Below are 27,037 nucleotides of genomic sequence, written 5' to 3'. Positions count from 1 at the left end.
TCTTGTTTTACCATTGTCGAGATGTCTTGTAACCAGGATTCCGAGTCTGATCGGGTCTTCCTGGGAGAAGGAATATCCTTCGTTGACTGTGAGAGGTTGTGATGGGCTAAGTTGGGACACCCCTGCAGGGTTTTGAACTTTCGAAAGTCGTGCCCGTGGTTATGGGCAGATGGGAATTTGTTAATATCCGGTTGTAGAAAACCTGACACTTAACTTAATTAAAATGCATCAACCGCGTGTGTAGCCGTGATGGTCTCTTTCCGGCGGAGTCCGGGAAGTGAACACGGTTCTTGTGTTATGCTTGAACATAAGTAGTTTCAGGATCACTTCTAGTTCACGACCGTGCTTTGCTTCTCTTCTCGCTCTCATTTGCGTAAGTTTGCCGCCATATATGCTAGTGCTTGCTGCAGCTCCACCTCACTACCCTTTACTACCCATAAGCTTAAATAGTGTTGATCGCGAGGGTGTGAGATTGATGAGTCCCCGTGACTCACAGATTACTTCCAAAACCAGTTGCAGGTGCCAATGATACCAGTGCAGGTGATGCAACCGATCTCAGGGAGGATCTCGATGAAGATCGTGTTCGTTGTGTTGTTTCGTTTCTAGTTGATCAGTAGTGGAGCCCAGTTGGGGCGATTGGGGACCTATTGCATTAGGGGTAATCTTTCTTTATTTGGTTCCGTAGTCGGACCTTGATTGTATTCTGGATGATGTAATGCTTTCTTATGTATTGTGTGAAGTGGCGATTGTAAGCCAACTCTTTATCTCTTTCTTATTCAGTACATGGGATGTGTAAAGATTACCCCTCTTGCGACATGCCTACAATGCGGTTATGCCTCTAAGTCGTGCTCCGACATGTGGGAGATATAGCCGCATCGTGGGTGTTATAAGTTGGTAATCAGAACCTTCCCCGACTTAGGAGCCCCCTGCTTGATCGAATTGTTGGAGTTGTTGAGTATAGAAAAATGTTTTGAGTCTTATAGGATTATATATATCGGAGAGTAGGATTATTTTTACTCCTCAGTCCCTTCGTCGCTCTGGTGAGGCTTCCTGACGTAGAGTTTTGACTCTTCTCTCCTCAAATTTCACTAAAAAAATTTAGGATCATGTGGGTATCTTGGAATCGTTTCGATGATTTTGTGACGAGAACATTGTTCTTGGTGCCTCCTGACAATTAGGGGTTGTGGCAGTGTCCTGGGGAGTTGAGCTCCGAGGTGTTGTCGTCACAATTTTATCGTTGCAATTCTAGAATACCTGAGTTCACTGACATCCAAAATCTCTTTTATGCAGTTGTTGGTGAGATAACCTTGATGCCACCCAGTACTGGGGTGGGAGTTCAGGAGTATCGCCATAACTCGTATAGCGGATGCTTTTTGAAGGTTGAGGTAAATGATTTCCGAAGGTTTCTTGGTTATGTGTTGAAGGATGGATACAGCTGGATGTAGGATTTGTTAGTTTTGGGTGAGATATTATGCTTCCCCTATATCCCCAACACCTGATTGCATAACCAGAAAGTTACGGGAGTTTACAAGTGGGAATTCAAGTAGCTCCTTAGGATATCTTTTCGACAGATGTATGATATGAAATTGGGGTTCGATGTCTAGTGGTCCGCCTATCCACAGTTGGTTTTACAGTGGTCTCGTTGTGTCTTAAAGAGTCCTTGGCTATGCTGACTCGGGGACGCTTCGTATGTCATGTGCACTGCCTTGTACATGATGGTGATGTACAATCAAGCCCGTGTGGGCCCCACCACGAAAACTTCGGACGAAATCTCTATCATATGTTTGTTTCAGCTTATTCTGCAAGCCAATCCTTTGTTTTGTTTTCAGTTGTGGTATTCGAGTTGCTTCGATGTCAAATGTTGATTCCATGCCTCTTTCTAAATGGTGTTCTCATACTCCTATGTGAATACCAATCCTTCATGATAACTGGGATTGTCATGTCAATCCTTTTCAACTGGCGTGTTTCTCTTCAAGTGTATCCGATCATTTCAACATTCGCAAGGTCAACTCTAAGTATTCTCAACGTTGTTTGCTTCATCCGTCCCAAGTTGCCTTTGTTTTTCCCACCCTCCCACTCTTTTTCTTCGAGGACTAGAATTTCTTAATGGAGTATCCATCTTATTGATGTGAAGCCTCTCCATTCTTTTCCGTTAATATTCTTATCCGGTGATTATCAGGAAGATACTAACGGAGTTTCAAGTTCATCATTCTTCGTTTCTTTTATCTTCTCCGATGGATTCAAATCAAGCTTTTGGTGTTGATCATATCCCTTTTTCCTTGTTTCAAATACCTTCTCATACCGGTGCACCTCATAATCATTCACTTCTCGCTATTCATTTGTTCGGGAGTGCTAAATATATCTCAGAAGGCTCGTCTTGTCATTCAAGACCCGTTCAACTTATTTTGAGGTTGTTATCTCATTCAAGCCATTTAATTCAACCGGTGCAATCTCTCTTTTCAAGCAATCTCTTCAATGGTGTATCTTTTGAGTGGGCCTTAACCCACATGTCTTTTCCCAGGATCTTACCTGACTCTTCTATTTTCTTGGAGCTATTCTCAAATCTTCTAAAGTTTGACGTAAGAATGAATTATCATCAGTCATATGTCTTTCTCCAAGATCTTTCAAATTCTTTTCATCATTGCTTCAACCTTTCCAATATTAATTCCGGAGTGCCTCAACAATTCTTGGTGGTGTTTCTCGTCGTCATTCTCAGATTTTGAAGACTGGAGAAGAGTTTTTCCTCCATATCTTATCCGTTCTCTTCAAGATTCATGGTTCTAGCTTGATGCCATCCTCTCATAATTGTTTTTGATTGTGAGAATTCTTTTCGCCCATTCGGAGCAATTCAAGAGTCTTTTCAGTTTGATTCTCCGAAGGCCATCATTTCAGGTTTATTCATTCTTAGCTTTTAGTTGTCTTTCTCCAAATCTTACCGGTGCTTCATTCAAGTATTCTCTAATCATCTCGGAATCACTTCGTTCACTTGCATCTAAATTATCTCAAGTATCTTCGTTCTTTTTATAATTCTTCCCAGTGTTTCTTTATCTTTTCTTTGTTCATTTTCAATTCTTACGGTAGTTCGTTCAAGATTCTTCTTCCTTCGTTTATCGTATCAATTTATTCATTGTTTCAACCCTTCTGATGGTTCATTGAAGTCCTTCTCAAGTTGCGCTATATCTATCTTAATCCTTTCTACGAGAATAAGTAGTATGCCAAGTCCGTTGTTTGTCATCAATTTAAATTGGTGAAGGATACGCATAATGTAATTCTTATTCTTGTTTCATCGAGTAAATTCAATTCCTGCTTTCCGGAGTAGTTCATCATATCACATTCTCGGTTCGAGATGCCTTATCTTTCTTCTGGAGTTCCAAGTTTCCACTTATCTCGTCGCAAATCTTCATACAATCATTGCAAGGCTTCACCTTGTGTTTTCAACCTTCCGTTTGATCATTCTTTTATTACCGGAGTTCTTCATGGAGGCTCTACATGTTGGTTCATAAAGGATTTAATTCCTTCTCGAAGTGTTCATTGAGATTCTTTTCAGAGGAGTTCAAGCATTCTGCATCTTGCATCCCAAAGTCCTATTTGTTCTATCTTATCTTTTGAGGTGGTGTTATGTCATTCTTGATAATTTCCCTTTGTGTTTCATGATTCACAAGTTATCAAGAATGAGGTATTTTAAACCCATCAATCTCTTCATTGGAGTTAGACTCGGTTATATTTCACCTAAATCTTTCCCTAAGGATTGTTGCTATTTATGGTGATTATAAATGATCCAAGTTCTTCATTTATCCTCCCGGTAAAAATAAGTTTCTCGTCTCCTTGTTCATATCAATCCAATCTTTTGTTTCCGTTAGTGGCAGAATTTCACCTCAAGATTCGAGATGGTTTCCATAAGCCCACAACAAGCTTACTCCTTTCGTTGTTGGTTTTTTTCCAACAACTCCGTGCGACCCTTCTCCTAAAGATGCTTTTTCAAGCTCATTTGAGGTAGAAGATGTTGTTTTCTCCTCCGTTCATTCCTTTCCATTCTCTCATTTCTTCCGGAGGCATTGTGATGTTGCTCTCTTCGACCCATCATCTTGTTTTGTCAGGATCATGTTCTTTTTTTTCTTATCCATTTAACTAGAGTGTTGTGCCCTCTACTCAAGTTCTTTTCATCTTATCAAGTCTTGCATCTCTTTTCAACCGGAGTGTTGTCCGAATTTGTTCTTCCTTGTTCCTCTTTCCTAACGGAGTGCTTTCAACTTCGATCATCTCCGTGGCATTCTTTCTTTCAAGTTGTTTAGCCTCTCAAGGTTCTTTGGTTTCACTCGTTTGTCAAAGAAGCAACTTTGTTTTACCTCTCTTCTTCCTCTTCGTTTTCCCTCCGGTGCCATCCTAGATCTCGGGACGAGATCCTCTCATAGTGGTGGAGTGTTGTAACACCCCGAGACCATTGCGCCAGGTGTCTTCCAGTTATTCGCTGTTGTTGCCTTGTCATGTGTTTGCGTGTCATGCATTTCATATCATGTCATCATGTGCATTGCATCTACATGTTTTCAAAACTTGCTTTAGTCCAGGTTCCCAAGTTCCGTCCGTTGTCCGTTCTGAGCCCAGACACACTTGCACGCGCCCGCGGCACGTCCGAAATATTATTTTATAGGTGGACGGAAAATGTTCTCATAATGGGATGAGAGTTGGCGTGCGGTCTTGTTATAGTGTAGGTAGACCGCCTGCCAAGTTTCATCGCAATCGGATCCCGTTTGATGCCCCAACGGATATCTATAGCGGCAGTATAGCTGGTCTTTTCGTCGGACGTTTTCGGTCTCCGGAAACCATGTCAGGCATGCATCTCTCCTCTCTTCTCTCAGACCAACCAGTTCTCCACAGTCCACCTAGGCCCAGCCTACCCCCTTGCTCAGTGCATCGACCCCCTCGCGCGTCCGAAAGCTATCCCTAACCCGACCCGGACTGTCGCCACCGTTGTGTCCGGATCATCCCCAAACATCTCTGTTTTCTTAATTGGGCTCCCTAACCTATTTATCCGAGACCGTCTGATTTTTATCGGAGGGTCCAAAACTAACCCTTTTTTACCTATATATAGACGAACCCCTGCCCAAATCAGATCAAACCCTAACTTCTAGGCACTTGTCCCCGCCGCCGCCACACTCTAATCCCCACCTCGGGATCCCCTCCCAATCCAAAAATCCACCCATTTTTCCTCCTGTTGCTCTCCCGAGCCCTCTGCCTCAAACCGTCGGAGTCCAACCGCACCGCCGCCCAACGACTTCCTCCTTCCTCTGGCCGTATGCTAGCCGCCGTTGTCAATGGACCAGGCCGGACCTCGCGCCCTGCAGCTTGCGCCCCCTTGCTCCTCGTCGCCGGAGACGAGCACCGGGACCAGGCCGTCCCCGCACCACACCCTGCCTCTCCTTCTCTTTTCCTTCTTGCCCCGCTTCTTCTCTCTTCCTCACACCATGGTCTCTCTCTCTTTCTTCAGGGAGAACTGGAGCATGCCCACCATGGCCGTCTCATCCCGGAGCAAGCTCGTCGGCCTCCTCAACCATCCCCCGCCACCACCGGCAGCTCGTCACCGAAGACCCATCAGCAGACCACCAGTGTCGTGCCCCACCATGCTTTGTGCCTTGCCGACTGTCGCCGAGAGCGTGCTGCACCCCTCACTAAACCTCGCCGCCGCCTTGCCTGCTCTATGTCCAGCCTGCAGCACTGAGGGGAGGCCTCTGCGTGGACCCCGCCAACCCGTCCTGCTGCTGCCGCCAAGCTGCATCCGCGCCATCCCCGTCGCCAAGACCGCCGGAGGTCGCATCCTCGCTGGCCCTGCTGCTTTCCCCTACAGATCCAGCCAGCTCCCTCTGCTTCGAGACGAGGCCAGCGAAGTCCCGCTCGATCCCCCCTGCGTTGACCGCGCTGGTCAGCTGCGTGGGCTGCCAGTCGCGCCAGATCCGGCGCCAAGGCCCCTCAGGCCCAGCCCAACTTCTGTTGCGGCCTCCTCACCGACTGGGCTTGGCCCATGGTGAGAACACTCCCAGCGCCCCTCCTTTTTTTTCTTTACCTATTGGGCTTGTCCCTGATTCGCCCCGCTTCTGTTTTTTTTTTTCTTTTTGTGAATTTTTTAATTAACCGGGGAATTACTGTTTTACAGAAAAACCCTCTAACTTCATGCATATAATTACTCGCAAACCGTGCATCGGTTTAAAATGTTTTATATATGTAACTTGCTTAGAATTTTGTCTAGTTTCATAATTTGCAACTTTCATCCATGTTTAAAATGTTTAAAATGCTATTTGTGTAATTTTGCCCATATAACATGCTAAAATGTTTTAATTCATAACTTAATAACTTTATATGTAAATGGGGTAGAAAAATGCCTAGTTTAACATGGTTCACTTTCTTTGCATGTTTAACAACTCTAAAATATGGTTTAGGGCAGAACAGGAACAAACCTAATATATGCACATGAGGAGTTTCCGGATTTGTTGTTTGTTGTTCCGACCTCATTTAAACTTGCCTAGATAGGTAGTTTTCATTTGCTTCACCTCTTGCCATGCTAACCAACATTTAATATTGTTGGGTACATAAATGAGAGAGAACTAAATAATTGATGTGGTGGTCCGTCAATATGCAACTCGTTGCATATTGAGCTCCACTTAACTTGTAGTTTTGTTTGTGCCCTTTGCTATGCCATGTATCATTAAACCGGACATGCATCATACTTGGTTGTGCATCATGCCATGGTTATGTGATGGTTGTTTACCTTGTTGCTTGCTTCTTTCCCGGTTTCTTCTCTCGTTAGCCTTGGTTTCATTCCAGAGTTGTGAGGATCCGTTCGACTATGTCCGTTTGTCTTCTTCGTGGACTCGTTCTTCTTCCTTGCGGGATCTCAGGCAAGATGGCCATACCCTCGAAATCACTTCTATCTTTGCTTGCTAGTTGCTCGCTCTATTGCTATGCCGCGATACCTACCACTTGCTATATCATGCCTCCCATATTGCCATGTCAAACCTCTAGCCCACCTTGTCCTAGCAAACCGTTGTTTGGATATGTTACCGCTTTGCTCAGCCCCTCTTATAGCGTTGCTAGTTGCAGGTGAAGACGGAGTTTGTTCCTTGTTGGAACATGGTTATTGTTGGGATATCACTATTATATATTGTTTACTTTAATGCATCTATATACTTAGTAAAAGGTGGAAGGCTCGGCCTTATGCCTGGTGTTTTGTTCCACTCTTGCCGCCCTAGTTTCCATCATACCGGTGTTATGTTCCTTGATTTTGCGTTCCTTATGCGGTTGGGTTATAATGGGAACCCCTTGACAGTTCGCCTTGAATAAAACTCCTCCAGCAAGGCCCAACATTGGTTTTACCATTTGCGACCTAAGCCTTTTCCCTTGGGTTCTGCAGACTCAAGGGTCATCTTTATTTTAAACCCCCGGGCGAGTGCTCCTCTAAGTGTTGGTCCAACCTGTCAGTCGCCGGTGGCCACCAGGGGCAACTCTGGGTTGGCCTACCGGAAGTTTGGACAATCCGGTGTGCCCTGAGAATGAGATATGTGCAGCTCCTATCAAGATTTGTCGGCACATTCGGGCGGCTTTGCTGGTCTTGTTTTACCATTGTCTAGATGTTAGGTAACCGGCATTCTGAGTCTGATCGGGTCTTCCTGGGAGAAGGAATATCCTTCGTTGACCGTGAGAGCTTGTGATGGGCTAAGTTGGGACACCCCTGCAGTGTTTTGAGCTTTCGAAAGTTGTGCCCATGGTTATGGGCAGATGGGAATTTGTTAATATCCGGTTGTAGAAAACCTGACACTTAACTTAATTAAAATGCATCAACCGCGTGTGTAGCCATGATGGTCTCTTTCCGGCGGAGTCCGGGAAGTGAACACGGTTCTTGTGTTATGCTTGAATGTAAGTAGTTTCAGGATCACTTCTTGATCGCTTCTAGTTCACGACCGTGCTTTGCTTCTCTTCTTGCTCTCATTTGCGTAAGTTAGCCACCTAATATGCTAGTGCTTGCTCCACCTCCACCTCACTACCCTTCACTGCTCATAAGCTTAAATAGTCTTGATCGCGAGGGTGTGAGATTGCTGAGTCCCCGTGACTCACAAATTACTTCCAAAACCAGTTGCAGGTGCCGATGATACCGGTGCAGGTGACGCAACCAAGCTCAGGGAGGAGCTCGATGGAGATCGTGTTCCTTGTGTTGTTTCGTTTCCAGTTCATCAGTAGTGGAGCCCAGTCGGGGCGATCGGGGACCTATTGCATTAGGGGTAGTCTTTCTTTATTTGGTTTCGTAGTCGGACCTTGATTGTATTCTGGATGATGTAATGCTATTTTATGTATTGTGTGAAGTGGCGATTGTAAGCCAACTCTTTATCTCTTTCTTATTCAGTACATGGGATGTGTAAAGATTACCTCTCTTGCGACATGCCTACAATGCGGTTATGCCTCTAAGTCGTGCTCCGACACGTGGGAGTTATAGCCGCATCATGGGTGTTACATGTATTCAGATATTGTTGCTTTCGCTGACTCGTCTATGATCGAGCTCTTGTATTCGAGCCCTCGAGGCCTCTGGCTTGTAATATGATGCTTGTATGACTTATTTTATTTGTAGAGTTGTATTGTGATATCTTCCCATGAGTCCCTGATCTTGATCGTACACGTTTGCGTGTATGATTAGTGTACGGTCAAATCGAGGGCGTCACAAGTTGGTATCAGAGCCGACTGCCTATAGGAATCCCCCTTCCACACTTCTTGGCCGAAGTTGAGTCTAGTCGATAAAAAAATAATTGTTTTACTAACTTGGTTGTGCGGCCCAAGGGCCCACGTCGCCATTGGGTGGTATTAGGATATTTTATTCCTCATCTATACTCTGGGACTCTGATCTCTCTTCTATTCGGGTTAAAAGATTTTGCTAACGCTAACTCTAGGTTCTCATAATTACTTCCTTCCGGAGAGCCCCTTATTACAAATGATCGCCTACTACACCAGAAGATTCAGAAGATACTCTCCAAAGTTATCCCGAGAACTTGTGCTCATTGCTTTTGCAATTCCCTTCCACCCTTAACTCCTATAGATAACTACATGCACTTGCCATTCTTACCTTAGTCCCCAGTTGCTCTTGTTATTACAAGATACCCCGAAATACTCGTTGTTCTTCCGAGAATCCTTGTGCCTAGTGCCTTGCAGTTCCTTGTCACCTGAATACACCTACAAATTAATCCTCACACACACACCGAGGATTTGTTTCTTCCCAGTTGATCATGTGTTTCACCAAAGTCTTCGAAATACTATTTGACCTGCCGAAAATCCTCAGCAGCTTATTGCTCTTGAAATTCTTGCTTGCTTACATTATGGTTAATCCCATAAGTATAGTAATATTATTGACATCCTTTGTCACTATCATCTTGAGTCCATCGATTCAATAATTTATGAATGCTCGCAATCCTAAACCAGATCCTAGAAGTCATCCTTCTAGCTCAGCCATCATTTTAAACATGAGCTGGATCTCGACCAATCAAATTGCATCGATTGTACTCCTAAGGCTATTCAACTTATCCATCCCTAATCAGAGCATTGCTTCTGAACCCTTGTCTTGGAATTCATAATTCCTTTACATTTGAGCTATGAGTTAGTCAGTTGTTTCTATAATCTGACCTCCTTGCCTCCTTTCTTCGTCTAGTTGAGTACCAATGCTCACATCAGACCCCTTGTGGACCACCAGACTCTTTGTCGGATTTTAACCGACTGTGTCCTTCATATTGAATAACCTTGTGAGCCTTTCCATGGGTATGTAATGCCTTTGGTACATTGTATCCTCTTCTTTGTGAACCATGCCCTACTTTCGAGATTGTATTATTTACTCCGAAGTTTGTGGTATATGTTCCTAAGATGCCCTGATGGGTTGAACCTACGCCTTCCCTCATCCGTGTGAACCTGAAAGATTTCACCGGTCATACTTATCTGGTATTGCACCAGGTAAAAATTTCAACAACTAATGTCATTCTCGAAATACGAGAGGTGAATGAAAGGTTATACATTGAACAAGCGGGAGTCGACCTTGAACCCTGTGTTCATGCCCATGGACACGATGTATACCTTATCATGGAAGCTTCTCTTAAAATAATTACCCCTTGTTATAAGTTCATCTTGTATCTGTGGACGTGGTTCTGATCATGTTTCTCCTTGATTCCATTTCTCAGACAAGTTAAAGCACTTGTCTTTTGCAAATCAATACACCAGTCCAACCTCTACCTTGATCTACCGTCGAGTATTACCCTTTGGTATCTCGAGAATATCTAAGAATTGTGTTGCATCTTTTGAGTCTTCATCAGCTATTATTTCTCACTGATTCCAATTTTTTCATGGGTTCTGAGTTGTTAGTCGCTCAAGAACACCGGTAAGTGAATGGATTCCGCACTCTGGTTCGATAACTCTAAGTAATCTTTGTTGCTTATGAGTTTAATAACACTTCAAGTCATTCCTAGCCTGATCGGCTGTATCATTATTGTGCTAAATTTCAACTGTGCTACCTGGTCCTTATTCCCAGAGCACCACTTTCGACGATGAGTTAAGCTTACGTCGATTTTCCTCGTCTTATCATTTTGCCTCGTATATATATAGAAAGCTTGATTTTGAGTTTGTGTAGTACCCTTGGTTCCCATAACCTTTCGCTTCATCATCATTTGACTTGATGGCATCGCTGACTGATTACATCTTCATGAGATCTCTCGACAAATGTGTCGTGATCATCATCAGCATTTTGAGCTCTTCTAGGATAACAATTGAATTCCTGATGGGGATTACCATCCTTGCCCCTCGGTAATTTGTGTTGTCATCGACTACTTCCTTGCCTTCTTTCCAACACAAACTTGTTTGTGTTGTGGTTGTACCTTGAGTTCCTAACTATCCAGCTTATCTTATGTCCTACCTTGGAGTTTTACCATGTTATATATCAAGAATGTCGTGAGAATTTCACCAGCTCTTAAGAATTCTTGATATAGGTGATACTTATTGCCATACCCGTTCATTCCTTGGTACTCGTGTTGTTTCTAACCGAAAAACCGACAATTGAACTATGATGTGCGACTTCAAAACTTCTAGCAACCCTATTGCTTTGGAGTTAATGGTCGACAGTTCCTTCTCAGACTATTATTTATTGACTCACCATTCTAGCATTGATCATGCTACGTAAACCCGTATCTCGCGTGCACCTTTCAAACCAATGTTTAATTGTGTTCATTTTCCTCGAGCATACATCAATATAACATTTGATCTGACAAATGTTTTCTCCTTGTTCTCATAATTGTGGGAATCCGTCTTTTTTGAAACCTCAATGAGTTGTCGCTAAATCCATCAGCCACCTTTTCATCCTCTTATTGGTTTTAATGATGAACTCTTGTTTCGAGACTTGCTTCCATAGTTCATTTCCCGATAATCTTATAATGTCATCTCGTCAATTGCGTTGCACCTTTTCTTTCTCAGGCATCTCGAGTCTGAGGTATCCAGACACCAATCGGATCTGAACCTCAGTCAGATATGATGGTTGGAACATATTTCCAAGAGTTATAACATTGGTCTTTATATGACTCGGTTAGGTGATGTCATGCCTAGCACACCTGGCCGGAGGACTTGTTGTTACAGTTTCCTTTTAGAAAGTTTAGACATTCTTCCATGAGGAAATTGTAGGACTTATTCTACAAGTTGTTCCTGATGAATCCTTCGTGTATCCAAAGTCTGGCCTTTGCTTGAAGACCATGTTAATGCTATCTTGAAGCATGTCTGTGGTACTCCGATTTTCGATAACAACATTTGAAGCACAATGCTAAATTGCCTTATCAATTATCCAAACACCTTTGTATGGGTAATGTCATGAAAATTCTCTCCTCTTACCTAAAGGGTTTTCTATATTATATCCTATCATGGATATCATGTTTTCCTTGTCCTTGGGAAGGATATACACCTGAAATATGTGTTTAAACACATTTTCCTTTCGATTGTTCTGTTTATTCTAATAATCGCATTTTCCTTCCCAATGTTTTGTTTAACCTTTCTTGTAATCTAACTCATACAAGAAGCAATAATTCCCTGCTTATATAAACACCTCGTTGTACAAACTCTGTCAGTAAGGCCATGTTACTATTCTTGAAGACATTCCGGTAACCACCGATGGACGACAACTTTGCCTATTGGTCTGCCTCGTTTCAGCGAGCAGGAAAATGGTTCTCTTCGTCCCTCGCCCTTGGTACCGACGTTGTTGTCGGCATAACTGGCATGCTACTCTCTGACATGCCTTGCTATCATGACCGTGAAAGATGTCACCGCTCCTAATTTTTAACCCACATGGTGGGCCCATAACCCACAGTTCCACAAGATCGAAACCTGACTCTCCAGTTCAACCCTGTTTCTAATGGTTATTCCTCATGCTTGGCTTCGTATTTGATTCACGTGCCACCTTCCTAGTGCTCTATTCTGGTAACAGACGCAATACTTACTCTCGCTCCTCTGAACCCCTTTCTCACTCTGGTTCATACTTCAAGCAACTATATATCCGCTTGGAACCTCTTATTGTACCTTCGTACCTTACTCTCGATGTGTCGGCGTTCTGGGAATGGGGGTCCCCAGACTTGCCTGCCTGCGGCCTGCGGCGTGGCTCAAAAGGGGGGCCCAGCACGGCCCATCTTCACCAACACAAACCCAAGACCCTCGCGAGGCTGTTCTTCCTTGTATTGTTCATCATCATCAGCCCAAGAGGCAATCCACACACCACACACTCGAGTAGGGTATTACACCACAACGGTGGCCCGAACCAGTATAAACCCTGTGTCTCTTGTGTTGTTCTTTCCTTAGTTTAGATCCTAGCATGGCGGAGGGGTGAAGGTAGGTAGGAGGCGAAATCTCCGTGCGCACCCCGGTGTTTGAACCTCAAGGGTCTACCGGAACCCGAAATCTGACATTTGGCGCGCCAAGTAGGGGTGCGTAGGAATTCGTCTTCCGTTACCCCGTTCTCCTCCGACCATCACGCTCATGTCTGACGCTCGTCGGGCCCGCGCGGAGCGCCGGGCCGCCCTCGCTTCCCGCGTCGCCCAGACGGCCCCTGTCAGTGGGCGTCCTCGCCGTTCCCCGTCACCTGCCGTCAACGCCGCCACCGGCCCGGCGGGGGACGAGAAGCAAGCATCGCCTCAACATCCATCCGTGCGCCAAGACAGCCGCACCACAACTCCCTCGCTCGCCCCAGCTGGTTCTTCATCCCGCGCGCTCCGCGCGCCCATGGGCCCCCGCAACTTCTCCCCCGCCTATCGCTCTGCACCGACACCCCCAGTCGTCGCGGCCCTCTTGGGCGGCTCGCAGGCGCCGCCTACAAGTTACCACGTCAAGCCGTTCATCCGCCGGGTCAGCGCCGCTTCCACGCGGCAGGGGGCTCCCCTGGATCGGGCGGCGCCCGAGACTGGCCCGAGCTTCAGCTCGGAGGACCACCCCTCCAACTCGGCCTGCTCGGGCGTGCTCCCCATGCTGTGCACCCCCACCATCTGCCAGGTGGCCGTCACCAGAACTCTCATCAATGGCGGGGCAGGCCTCAGCGTGCTCTCAGTCGAGGCCTTCAACCTCCTCTGCATACCCCTGGAACGGCTGCAGCCCAGCCGGCCCTTCTCAGGCGTTGGGGGCAGGTCGTCCGGCTCCTTGGGACAGATCCGGCTCCCAGTGACCTTCGGCAACTACGACAACTTCTGCACGGAGCTGGTCGACTTCGACATCGCCCCCATCGGCCTCCCCTACAACGCCATCCTCGGCTACCCAGCGCTGGCCCAGTTCATGGCCGCGACGCACCCGGCGTACAACCTCATGAAGATGCCCGGGAGCAGCAGTGTCCTCGCCGTGCACGGGGACACTGAGGACGCTCTGCGGGTGCTCAAGCTCGTCTTCAAGATAGCGGCGTCGGCACAGCCCGCCGCCTTGGAGGCCCCCGAGCCCGAGGGGGCTGCACCCGCCAAGAAGGAACATTGTTCACCCGAGACAAGGCAGAAACCAAGCAGATACCCGTCGATGAGGATGGATCCACCAACGCCACTTTCACCATAGGCGCCCACCTCAAACCCGAGCAGGAGGAGGCCCTGGTCGGGTTCCTGCGCGCAAACAAGAAGGTATTCGCTTGGGAGCCAGACCAGTTGGCAGGGATCCCCAGGAGTGTAATCGAGCATCACCTCAACGTATGCCCCAACGTGCGCCCTGTGAAGCAGAAGGCCAGGCGGCAGTCCACAGAAAAGCAGGCCTTCATCGTCCAAGAGACCCGCAAATTAGAGGCCGTTGGGGTCATTCACGAGGTCCGATACCCAGATTGGTTGGCCAACCCTGTCGTTGTGCCAAAGAAGGGAGGGAAGGAACGCATGTGTGTCGACTTCACCAACCTCAACAAAGCGTGCCCGCAAGATCCGTTCCCGCTCCCCCGCATCGACCAGATCATCGACTCCACTGCGGAATGCGACCTGCTATGCTTCCTGGATGCCTTCTCTGGGTATCACCAGATCAAGATGGCGGTTGAAGATGTCGATAAGATAGCCTTCCTAACCCCGTGTGGGGTGTACTGCTACACCTGCATGCCATTCGGGCTGCGTAACGCAGGGGCGACCTTTCAGCGGTTGATGCATATCACCTTGGGCCCGCAGCTCGGGAAGAATGTTGAAGCTTACGTCGATGACATCGTGGTAAAATCTCGGGAGGCCAGGACCTTGATACAAGACCTGGAGGAAACCTTCGCGAGCCTCAACGCAGTGAACCTACGGCTCAACCCAGAGAAATGTGTGTTCGGAGTCCCCTCGGGCAAGATCTTGGGTTTCCTCGTGTCTCACCGAGGCATCGAGGCTAACCCGGAGAAGGTCAAGGCGGTGGAAGACATGAGCCCGCCAAAGACCCTCAGAGAAATGCAGAAACTTACGGGGCACGTGACCGCGCTAGGGCGCTTCATCTCCAAGTTGGGGGAGCGAGCGCTGCCCTTCTTCCAGCTAATGAAGAAAAAGGGGCCCTTCAAGTGGACTGAAGAGGCCGACAAGGCATTCCAGGATCTCAAGAAATACCTGACCAGCCCACCGGTCATGGTGGCTCCGCGCCCTCAAGAGCCCCTGGTGCTTTACCTCGCCGCCACTCCCTACTCCGCCAGCGCAGCCCTGGTGGCGGTCAGAGGGGAGCGTCGGATCAAAACCGCGGCAGCAGCCCGGGACAAGGCGGAGCTGGTACGAGGAAGGCCCACAGAAGCCGCCACGGCAGCTGATGAGGACCAGCCGCCGCAGAGGGGCGCACCAGAGGCGGGAGAGGCCCCTCTCCCAGATGGCCAGTCTCAGGAGGCCTCATTGTCTCGAGAGGCGCCATGGTCTCCAAAGGGAGCCGCCAGCACTGACGCACTCCACCTCGTTGAGCACCCAGTGTACTTCGTCAGCACAGTGTTGCGGGATGCAAGGGCGCGGTACCTATGCCCCAGAAACTCCTCCTCGCACTACTGGTGGCCTCGCGCAAGCTGCGGCACTATTTTCAGGGTCACCCCATCAAGGTCGTCTCGTCATACCCCCTGGAGAGGGTGCTCAGGAGCCCCAATTCAGCTGGGAGCGTCGCTGAGTGGAACATAGAGCTGCAAGCATTTCAGCTCAAATTCAGCACGACCAGAGTCATCAAGGGAGCAGCGTTAGCGGATTTTGTGGCAGAATGGACGGAGGAGCCAGGCCTCAAGGCCGACGAGGATCGATCCCTGTCCCCGGGAAGCGAGGCGCCAGATGGCTGGGTCATGTACTTCGATGGGGCGTTCTCCAGACACGGCACAGGGGCTGGGGCGGTGCTTATATCGCCCACCCAGGACAAACTCTATTACGCCGTGCAGCTTTGTTTCCAGCAAGGCGAAAAGGTCTCCAACAACATAGCGGAGTATGAAGGTTTAATAGCGGGCTTGAAGGCTGCAGCTGCCCTGGGGGTGAAACGCCTCACCATCAAGGGCGATTCGCAGCTCCTTGTCAATTTCTCCAACAAGGTGTACGAGCCGAAGGATGAGCACATGGAGGCCTACCTTGCAGAGGTCCGCAGGATGGAGAAGCAGTTCTGGGGGTTGGAGTTGCAGCATGTGCCCCGTGGCACCAATCAAGAGGCCGATGACATCGCCAAACGCGCGTCCAGGCGGTTACCTCAGGAGCCTGGCGTTTTCGAGGAACGGCTCTTCAAGCCTTCAGCCTTCCCGTCACTATCAAACACGGCTCAGCCCCGGGAGGAGCTCCCCCAGCCACCTGCCTCCGGAGCTCCGGCCTGTGGCCCGGCCTCAGGAGCACGCCTGCTCCTGACGATGGAACCTCAGGAGGGATGTTAGATCACGGAGCTCCGGAGCTACTTGACGCAAGGACCCTGCCGGAGAATGAGGAGGAAGCAGAGCGAGTGGCACGCTAGGCCACGGCATACTGCATCAGAGATGGAGAGCTCTACCGAAAGCGACCAAACGATGTATCCCTGCGCTGCATCTCCAGGGAGCAAGGGAAGGAACTACTGGAAGATATACACGGCGGGGACTGCGGACATCATTCATCGTCACGGACCCTCATCGGCAAGGCGTTCCGCAGTGGGTTTTATTGGCCCACCGCGCTCAATGACGCCGTTGAACTAGTGAAAGCTTGTGAGGCCTGCCAGTTCCACGCCAAGCAGATCCATCAGCCGGCAGGGGGCTTGCAGACTATCCCCCTTTCGTGGCCATTCGCAGTCTGGGGGCTCGACATCTTGGGTCCGTTTCCTCGGGCGCCAGGGGGCTACCGCTACCTTTACGTTGCAGTAGACAAGTTCACCAAGTGGGCTGAAGTGGAGGCTGTCCGCACCATTCCTGCGGGTTCTGCGGTCAAGTTCATCAAGGGCATCGTGAGCCGGTTCGGGGTGCCGAATCGCATCATCACGGACAACGGTTCACAGTTCATCAGTAACCTCTTCAAAACATACTGTACTAACCTTGGAACGCAGATATGCTACGCTTCAGTGGCGCACCCCCGAAGCAACGGCCAGGTCGAGCGAGCCAATGCGGAGGTCCTGAGGGGCCTCAAGACCAGGACGTTCAAGAAGAAGCTGGAGGCCTGCGGCAGAGGTTGGTACGACAAGCTTCAGTCCGTGTTGTGGTCCATCCGCACAACCGCGACCAAGCCGACTAGGGAGACCCCGTTCTTCCTGGTCTACGGAGCCGAAGCGGTCCTCCCTCACGAGGTCAGACGTCGCTCCGCACGGGTCCTAGCATTCAACGAGGCGCAACAGGACGCCATGCGGGGGATGGACCTCGTGCTGGGGAGGAACGTCGCCGAGAAGCCGCGCTACGAGCAGCGAGGTACCAACAAGTGCTGCGGCGATATCACTGCCACAACATCCGCCCCAGGACACTCGAGGTAGGAGACCTCGTGCTCTGGCGGGCCCTCTCCAGGGAGGGGCTGCACAAGCTCTCTCCCATGTGGGAGGGCCCGTTCAAGGTTGTTCATGTTTCCAGGCCCGGCTCAGCGCGCTTGGAGACTCAGGAGGGAGTGCCGGTCCAGAACGCATGGAACATCCAGCACCTCCGGAGGTTCTACCCCTAAAAAGGCCCGGAGCCTGTGAAGCAAGGCGAATGCCTGTGAAGTTATCACGTTTTGGAAAAGGCCCGGAGCCTGTGAAGCAAGGCGAATGCCTGTGAAGTTATCACGTTTTGAAAAAGGCCCGGAGCCTGTGAAGCAAGGCGAATGCCTGTGAAGTTATCGTGTTTTGGAAAAGGCCTGGAGCCTGTGAAGCAAGGTGAATGCCTGTGAAGTTATCGCGTTTTGGAAAAGGCCCGGAGCCTGTGAAGCAAGGCAAATGCCTGTGAAGTTATCGCGTTTTGGAAAAGGCCCGGAGCCTGTGAAGCAAGGCGAATGCCTGTGAAGCTATCGCGCTTTGGAAAAGGCCCGGAGCCTGTGAAGCAAGGCGAATGCCTGTGAAGCTATCGCGCTTTGGAAAAGGCCCGGAGCCTGTGAAGCAAGGCGAATGCCTGTGAAGCTATCGCGTTTTGGAAAAGGCCCGGAGCCTGTGAAGCAAGGCGAATGCCTGTGAAGCTATCGCCTTTCGGCAAAGGCCCGGAGCCTGTGAAGCAAGGCGAACGCCTGTGAAGCTCGCCGCCCGTGACACTCTCACCTAATAATGAGTTGGGGCTGTACACGCTCCGGAGTATCTGGAGCGCCGGCCTCAGGCCCTGGGGCTCCCTCCCATGCCCAGTGGCAGCACTTAGCTCCGCGCTGGTGAGAAGACGTCGAAGACTAGACTAGGTGCCGGACGCGGCTTTTCATTTGCTTTCCGCAGTTGGCTTGTTCTTCTCCATTTAAAGTTTTATTGAAGTTGTTGCCGTCTTTGGCTTGCGATTCTTCGGCTTTTCACGCTCCTGCCTCGTTTTCTCTTGTGCAAGGCCTTGCGAGGGGGAGAGCCGAGCGCTCTCGCAAGTGTTCCTATCCTAGTCACTCAAAGGGTTCGCGACCCGGGCCCCTTGTAGGAGCACCCCTCCAGTCCGTGCCCCTCGGGCACCGCGACACGAACACAGGGCCTGGGTCGGTCGCCCCCACGGCTGGGGCCGGGAACCATCCACGCGCGGGCACATAGTCGGAAGGTACGATGAAGAAAGCAAAATGATAATTAACAGCAATAACCCATACACGCCCCCGCGGGGCACCACACTACTGTCCTTTTTACGCATGAAAAGGGGAAGAGAAAGAACAAATCTGGTGCGGCTCGCCTCGCACCGGCCCGTAGGGAAGCCCGAGCTGCCTCCGGAGCTCAGGCGGACTCCCTCTCGCGCTTCACCAGGGCGCGACGGTGGGCGGACACGCCACCACCCCCCAAGCAGATACGACGGCGTGGGGGCTGGCAGCGGCCACCACTAGAAGAGTCGCCGCCTGAGGAAGAACCGGAGAAGCTTGAGGAAACCTAAGCGCCGCCAGCCCCGCAAGTGCCGTCCTCTCCATCATCGCCGTTGCCGGGTTCCCAGCCACGGTCTTCGCCCTCGGGGCAACACCCTGCGCGGCGACCATCTTCCCCAAACACCCTCACGTAGAGGGTGGCATCGATATCGAACCTGAAGTGTAGGGTGCACCGACGGCCCAGGCCACACGCGCGGGCAAACGTCTGCCAACCGCGGGCCAGGGCCAGGCTCCCGGCTGCGGAGACCTCCAGAGAAACCCATGAGGCCTGGCTGCAGTAGCCGTCGGCCTAAAGCCAGAGGCCGGCCGGGAGCTCGCCGAGGAGGAAGCGAGGAAGTGGGAGCCGGGTGCTAGTCGGCTCCGCCGACCACACGACGAACTCTAGCAGCATCTCTGCAGCGCGAAAGCGCGGCATAGGGGGATGCGCAGCCGGAGCGCACCCTCTGGCCGCAGCAATCCGCCCGCCACCGCGCTGGAAAGCGTCTCCGCGGCCGCGGGGAGCTGCCGTGGTGGCCACAGGATGTTTGCGGGGGCGCCCTCGGCCGCGCTTGGGCAGGGGAGAGGCATGCTCTGCCTGGCAAGCCTTCCCCTTCTCCGCGGCCGAGAACCTCCTCGACGGGGCCATGAAGAAGAAGGAGAAGCAAGGGGAGATGAACCGGAAGGGCGCACGCCGCCCCGTACTTATAGCCGGTGAAGGCCAACCGCCGGCCTCCACGATCGCGGGTAATCATGACCCGTTTTTGCATGCAGGGACTTGTCCCATCCATGCAGTTGCCGAGGCGTCGTGGGGAAGTGGAGGCGCCCACGTCCAGTCAACCGCCACACGGCGCCCAAGGCCGCAGGCTGTTAGGGCCCGCGGCGCTTCGCTCTTGCCCTTCCGCCTCCCTGCACGGCCAAGTCCGGGCGCGCCTTGGGCCCGGGGGCTACTGTCGGCGTTCTGGGAACGGGGGTCCCCAGACTTGCCTGCCCGCGGCCTGCGGCGTGGCTCAAAAGGGGGGCCTAGCGCGGCCCATCTTCACCAACACAAACCCAAGACCCTCGCGAGGGGCCAAGCCTCGCGGGGCGGACGATGCGAAGCTTCCTCAGGCACGGCCTCGTCAGGCTGGCTCACGAGGAGGCGGAGAGATCAAGGCGAGGTACCTCACGAGGTGCCCATGACGCAAGCCATGACAACTCAAGGCGCCAGGCGGGTGCCAGCCCGCGCAGCGTCCTCCTTTCCTCTTTGGTGCAAAGGGGGCAAGCACAGCCGCGGAGTACCGAGGCATCAGGCAAAGGTTGCCATTTCGGTGCAACGAGACCAAGACCAGGAGGACTACGAGACGGAGGTCACCGTGGAGCCCAAGACGGCGTCATCACCAGAGATTTGCGCAGGCGAAGACTACTTTTGTCAGGATAGCTGATACTTGCTGTCCCCCTTCAAATTAGCCCGCCATTGTTGGCTCCCTTCCCGCTCAATATTTGGGTAGAGGACCAGGGCCTCTATAAATAGGACTAGCCACCCACACAGCAGGTCGGTCGATCGGTCGGAGCAGAGAGAGAGAGAGAGAAAGGTGTCTGAACTCCTCCCAGCAGTTCATCGCCTCAGCCAAGAACAGACCCTCGCGAGGCTGTTCTTCCTTGTATTGTTCATCATCATCAGCCCAAGAGGCAATCCACACACCACACACTGGAGTAGGGTATTACACCACAACGGTGGCCCGAACCAGTATAAACCCTATGTTTCTTGTGTTGTTCTTTCCTTAGTTTAGATCCTAGCATGGCGGAGGGGTGCAGGTAGGTAGGGGGCGAAATCTCCGCGCGCACCCCAGTGTTCGAACCTCAAGGGTCTGCCGGAACCCGAAATCCGACACGATGTATTTTATATGTTCAGCTCAAGATATAATCTTATGCTCATTCATGGGTTAACCCCAGATTGTTTCCCTCCTAAGCATTATGTCGTAGACGAGCTACCCCTTACCTATTCATAAGTATGTTGGAGTTCCCGAAGAAAAGGACGACTTCACCATGATGACCTGAAGCAGAGAAATGAAGACGTCAACATAATGGATCGACCTCTTCGAGAAGAGAAACCAAGACCGAGAAGACTCGTTAGAATTTCGTAACCAGATCCTTCCCCCTTACAACACCTCTTCAATCTCGGGACGAGATTTCTTGTAGTGGAGGAGAGTTGTGATGGCCGGATATTTAAGCTATAGTAATTCCCTGTTAATGATGCCTTGTCACCACGATTACTATTGTTAGCCTCGCGATGCATCAACTCCCATTCGAATTCAAATTCAAAGTCAGGCAAACAATAAAAGTTGTTTAAATCAGAAACTAAATTGTTCATTAAATAACAAATATTCCAGAGGCAATTCTAAAATTGAAACCAACATTATTGGAATTGGGTAAGTTACTCAAACATCCTCAAACAGTGACTAAAGACAATATTTATTGACCTTTTATTTTTATCTAAGTTAAATATGAAATTATGTTTCGTCCAAACTAGTTTTTGGTGCTAGAGTATACTGCACTACTAATTATGAGCTAGGTCCTTTTTTGTAAAAGTCCTTTTGTGGCCTAACTGTTTTGCAAAACAGAACATGAGAAAAAAAAAGTAAAACAAAAACAAAACAAAGCAAAAAATAAAAAGAACGAAGAAAGACCCCCCCTTCCCTAGGCCGTTCGGCCCAACAGGGCTACCATGCCCCTTTGGCCGGCCCACCGCGCCTCCCTTATTCCCCACTCCCTCCCATGACCTAGCGCACACCCCCCCACTCACTCCCCACGATCCACCTCTCCCCTCCTCTGCCTCCCTCCCCGATCCCGATCGGGAACAAGGCCGCTCGTCGCCGCCGCCATCGGTGCCGTCCGGATCCCGTTGCCGGAACCACGACGCCACTCCCCATCGTCGTCGTCGCTGCCTCCTCATCCCCATCGACGAGCTCCATCGCCGGATCGACCCCGATGCCGGCATCTCCCCCCGAACGGTGCCGTCCTCCGCAGCCCCCCTCGCCGGCCTGCTTCCTCTTCGATCGGTCGTCTCCAACCTCCACCTCGCGCCCCGCTGCCTAAGACCCAACGGCCCCGCCGTGAGCTCCGGCCTCCCTCCCTCTCTCCCCTGGTTCTCGGTCACCGGCGCCGTCCACTTACACGCGCATGACCGTAGCCCTGCCCCGTCGCCCCTACTCGCCTGGCCTCGGCATGGCGCATGCCCACGCGCGCCCAGCCGCCCGCTGCACGCTGGCGCCCGCCGTCGTCCGCGTCGCGCTCCCGCCACGCCCCCCCCCTCCGAGACCTGCCCATGCTGCCCGTGCCTTGGTCGCGACCGCGCCCCCTCCCCGTCTCTGCTCGTGGCCTCGCCCGCCTGCGTACAACACTGCTGTTGTCGTCGACCTCCGCCCGGTCATGCCCTCCTGCACCGCTGCCCCCGCACTCGGGCCTTCCCCGCTGCTCGCCGCGCTGCCCCCTTGCTATTGCTGCTGCTACCCTGCGCGCCGCTGCAGCTTGCCGCCCGCTCCTCGCTGCACACCACCACGGCCCCCGCCTCTGCTCCGGCGCCCCGGCGACGCACCGCCCTTGCCTCGCCATTGTTGCCTCCGGCGGCCGGCCTCGCCGTGCCCTGCTGTGGCCGGTGCCCCTTGGTGGTCAGGGCATACGCCCAAATGGGCCGGGCGCCCGAGACCCTTTATGCCCGCGGCCGCGCCAGTTCGGGCGGCACCCACCCGTGCACTATGCCCGTTAAGCCCCCCCCCCCTCGGGTCGCTGACGAACGAAGCCCATCCCCTGGACGATTTAAAAAAAGAATTAGGATTAAAAAATAAAATAAATAAAAATAATAAATAAATAAAATCAAATATTAATTAATTAATTAACTTAATTAACTCTGTTAAATTAACTAATTAAGATTAATTAACCTAATCTCTCCCTAATAATAAAGCACAGATTGAGTCTCCGGGTTCATCGTCGCGACGCTTTTACAGAAAAGTCCTTGTGTTTTTTATAATTGAACCCGCAGTTCTGATGATTAGGTCGACCCGAACCGGTACGAGCAAGAGAAACGAAGAAAAAAAACGTACACATGACCCAGCCTCCCGATCCCCTTGCAGCCGTCATCGCCGCCCGACCATGGAGTCCCGGCCGCCAGCTCCCCGGAGATTTCCGCCTCCCTAAAAGTCCAGATCTCCAGTCCAGCGTGCTGCCACCTCCTGCCCCGCACGTCTCACCTCGCGCCTCCGGTCCGCCCCCCGTCGCCGCACGCCGTCAGTCCCCCGCCCCCTGTCGCAGCGCGCCGCCGGACCGCCTACCGTCGCTGGCTCTCCCCAGCCTTGAGGTCACATCTCTTCCGAAGATCCTCTCCAACTCATAGTTCCTCGCAGAGGGCACCCGCTCGCACCGGCGTGTTAAGAGGAGGTAGGTCGCCCCTCCTTGCGGACGCATGGACGAGGGTCTCACACTGCCGCCGGTAGAGGCAACTGCAGCGGACCACGTGCTCTGGCGTAGTCAGGGGAAAGCAGCGGCTCCGACTCCAATGTTGGCCTTGGCGGAAGCACGAAGGGGTCACACTGGGCGGCACTGTGGCAGGGGACAGGGTGCTGGGTTTCGCGGTAAGATCGTCTATTGGTGGATTCCGTCTGGATTGGAGCAGCGCAACAGGCATAGGATCGCGAGTGGTGGTGGTCCAGGACGTGGGGACGGGGAGAGGAGAGATAGCTGTGAGCACGAGGTCCTTGCCGGCTGAATCAAATCGAAGCGCTCCGTCCATCTCTATTGGCCTTGGACGAACAAGGCAATAAGGTACAGGACGAACATGAAGATATAAGGTTCGTAGTTGTTGCACATGATTTTTGTCTAATGGTGATATGTAATAATCCTATGAACATGTGGTAACCTGCTCCTTGTACGCTTCAGGATGGGAGATCAACATATTGTTGTTTTCTCTGGTGAATGTGAAGTTCCGGTCTATCTAAAAAGCAGCTAATGTCTAGCAATCTGCAGCAAGAACTCTATCCACTCATCTGGGCCAACATACACCCATGGAATTCTCCATCCACATCTCTCTGTTCGTGAAAGCAACTGCTAAATTTGTATGGTAAGAGTGGTCCCGTACATGCATTCCATTGGCTACTAAATTAATTAAATTCCCGCGAATTACAATAGAATTTAATTAGGAGGGCAAGTAATTATTGGTGATAACTACTTGGTTTATTTTTGTAGGCGCGATTGTAGTCTTAGATCTTTGTAGGATTTTGTAATGTGGCTCAGATGTGTTGTGTGAATTTAGATAGCTTTGATGTCTGAATATATACATTTTGCTGATTTCCTGTCCTTACTGAAGTTAAAGTTCTGAAATAAATCTTCAGAAACAATGATGTTATGTCTGAAACCGATCTGAGTAGTGAGCCAAATTAACAATTATTTTCTCTGTTCTTAATCAGTACATAACACCTGTTTTCTCAGTTGTTAACTTAAGATTCGACCACTATGAGCAGCATTGCAGCAGTCGGCCAGAGGCTTCCAGTTTTTCATTTGAATGTGCTAGAGAGATGTTTCTTTGCTTCATTTTCATTTGAATGTGCTGATGAAGAGTTGAAGCTGCAAGAAGCCCAACCGTCAAATAATCCTGAAGACCTATGGATTTGTCACCGAAGTGTTGAGCTTAGTAAGAGATGACATAAATTGTGAGCTTTCATCCGACAAAGTTGTGCTGGTGTCTGGTTGGAAAACATGTTTCCTATTACCACCGCCCCTAGCAGCTCACATTTGTTTCGTAATATCTCTAGCAATTTCTCTAAATCCATTTTTTATATGGCCTGATGATTCATCATCAAATGCCACCCATGTTGTGTGCCTTCAGAATGAGGTGTTTCATGTGGAAGGCCAAAGGATCCTTCAGTTTGCTTTCTCAATGTTTGACTAAATATTTCATTCATGTTCAACAGACCTTACGAGCAATCGATGGAGGCAGTGCGTGAGCTAGCTTCCTTGTGGCCGGATTGATAGAGGCACTGCATGAGGAACCGAGCCACTGATGCAGGTCGGCGCCGGCTCCATTGCACATGGCAGCCGCCACCACATCTGCCGTCTCCGCATCTGAACAACCGCTGCTTTGTGAGCCGCCTCATCTAGCGAGGACGCTGCTGCTTCTGAGGACACAGGAGCCGCCTCATCCGGTGAAGACTCGCCGCCGTTCCACAGTGAGGCCACCGCTGGCGCCGTTGTTTCCGCACTAATCGCAGGTTTTTTCCGGCCCCTAAATTTTATCCTCTGCTTATCATGGTTATTACTTGTCCTTCCTCTGCAGAATTGAGCGCATGTTTTTTTATTATAGTATAGCCTTTGAGTTCCTGCTTGCATATTACTTGAAATATAGTTAAATTGTGTATATTTAGCAGCTTTTCTTCTTACAGGCAATTGTGCTTAACTCTGGTTACATTTCTGTATGGCCGCAAAATTCAAGCAATTGTATATATACATACTTTGGTCACAATATGATCATCGAATACAATATGACACTTCCTGCTAATTTCTTCAGCTGTAAATCTGAGAATGTACTTCTCTTTATGTAATTAAGTTTGGATTACTAGATCTTATGCAAATGCCATTTTTTGTTCCTTAATCAGTCCGCCTGTGGAGCTCCACATACAGACGTTGGATGTGTTCGATGATGGAGCTACCTGCGTTGGCTGTGTTGCCGGGTAGGCTGACTATTTTTGTTAGTTCTGAAATGCACAGATGCTAATATATAAGTATATATCGCTACTGCTGGGAGCTGCTGTTTATTTATAGACAACTCCTGAATTTAGTATGTCAATATTTTTTGACCTATTTTTGTTCTTGTTACTCATTAAAAAAATTAGTTTTCTTGCTCAAAATCATCTTACAATGTTTCATGTTACCACAGATCATGGCAAGGAATAAATTTTACAACCAAAATCATATTCTACCAACTTATTTGGTGCATATTATCATTTAGCAGTATGCTGGCTGTGCCTTCCTATGATAAATGGAGATCTTAGATGTACTATTGTTCCGTCAGGCATTGAACCTATCAATGACTGACCATGAAAGATATGTGTAGCTCTAATTTTCTCCATATGTTTCTGTTTTCAAGGATAATTCTTAATCCTTTTGGAATTACCATCTGTAAACATGTTTGGAATTATCATCTATGTAGATCTGTGCAGATTCAAATCTCTTCATATTTATATCAAAGAGTTTGTTTTTCGAATGGTCGTCATGTATACTAAACTCCCTGCCCCCCTCTCCTGTCACATGTGTTGTTCACTTGCCATCAGTGAGCTCCATAAAACACGACTACAGGGTGCAGAATGCTTGCCGCTTAGTTAACGTTGTAGACATGTAACACTATAATGTTGGACAATAAATGAATTCGACTACATCCAAACGAACTTATCTTGCTTCCAAGAAGAGTAAAATCATCTTCAATAACTTCCTGTACTTTGCTTATATTCATGTTTCTCAACATGTTTGGAATGTAGTTTCCCCCCAAAATGCAGTATTTACCTTCCATTTGAAGCATAGGGTGCAATTTTTATCAGTTGCTGTCTGAAACCCCACTTCCCTGGTAAAAACGCTATCCACCTTCAAATATACTCCCTCCATAAAAATATATAAGCTTTACGGAGGGAGTATACAAGTTCTCTGATACGGTAGTCGTGGGAAGACTATATTTTTGGTTTACATTGTAAATGATTTGAGTGACCACAAATGTGACTTTCTTTTTTGTTTCTTTTCAGTTTTCAGCTCCTAGATGAGAAGGCAAGGATGTACTTGAGCAATATGAGAAGACCCAGTTCCATTATCTCAGAAGCCAGAAGTCTCCCATTTACTGACTTTGGTACTATTTTTTTAAAGAATGGTCAATCCGCTATCAGCACCACGATTATGTGTCAATTGTAGATTCTTAATTGCTTAGAATTATTTTATTTGTTTGATTCCTTCTGTTGATATTTATTCAACAACAAAATATTTTCAAGATTGGTCGGTGTGAGGATCAAACATGTGAATGGATGTGGCATCAAGCTAAGTCTGTTGATACCTTGCTCACCTTTTTTTGCTTTGAGTGGGTTATGACTTACTTTCTGATTGTTGTTTGTGAGAAAATACCACCTCTGTTT

The sequence above is a fragment of the Triticum urartu genome, chromosome 4A (assembly GCF_056163025.1).
Source record: "Triticum urartu cultivar PI428250 chromosome 4A, HENAU_Tu73, whole genome shotgun sequence".
Taxonomy (NCBI): domain Eukaryota; kingdom Viridiplantae; phylum Streptophyta; class Magnoliopsida; order Poales; family Poaceae; genus Triticum; species Triticum urartu.
This window is presented reverse-complemented; position numbering follows the sequence as displayed.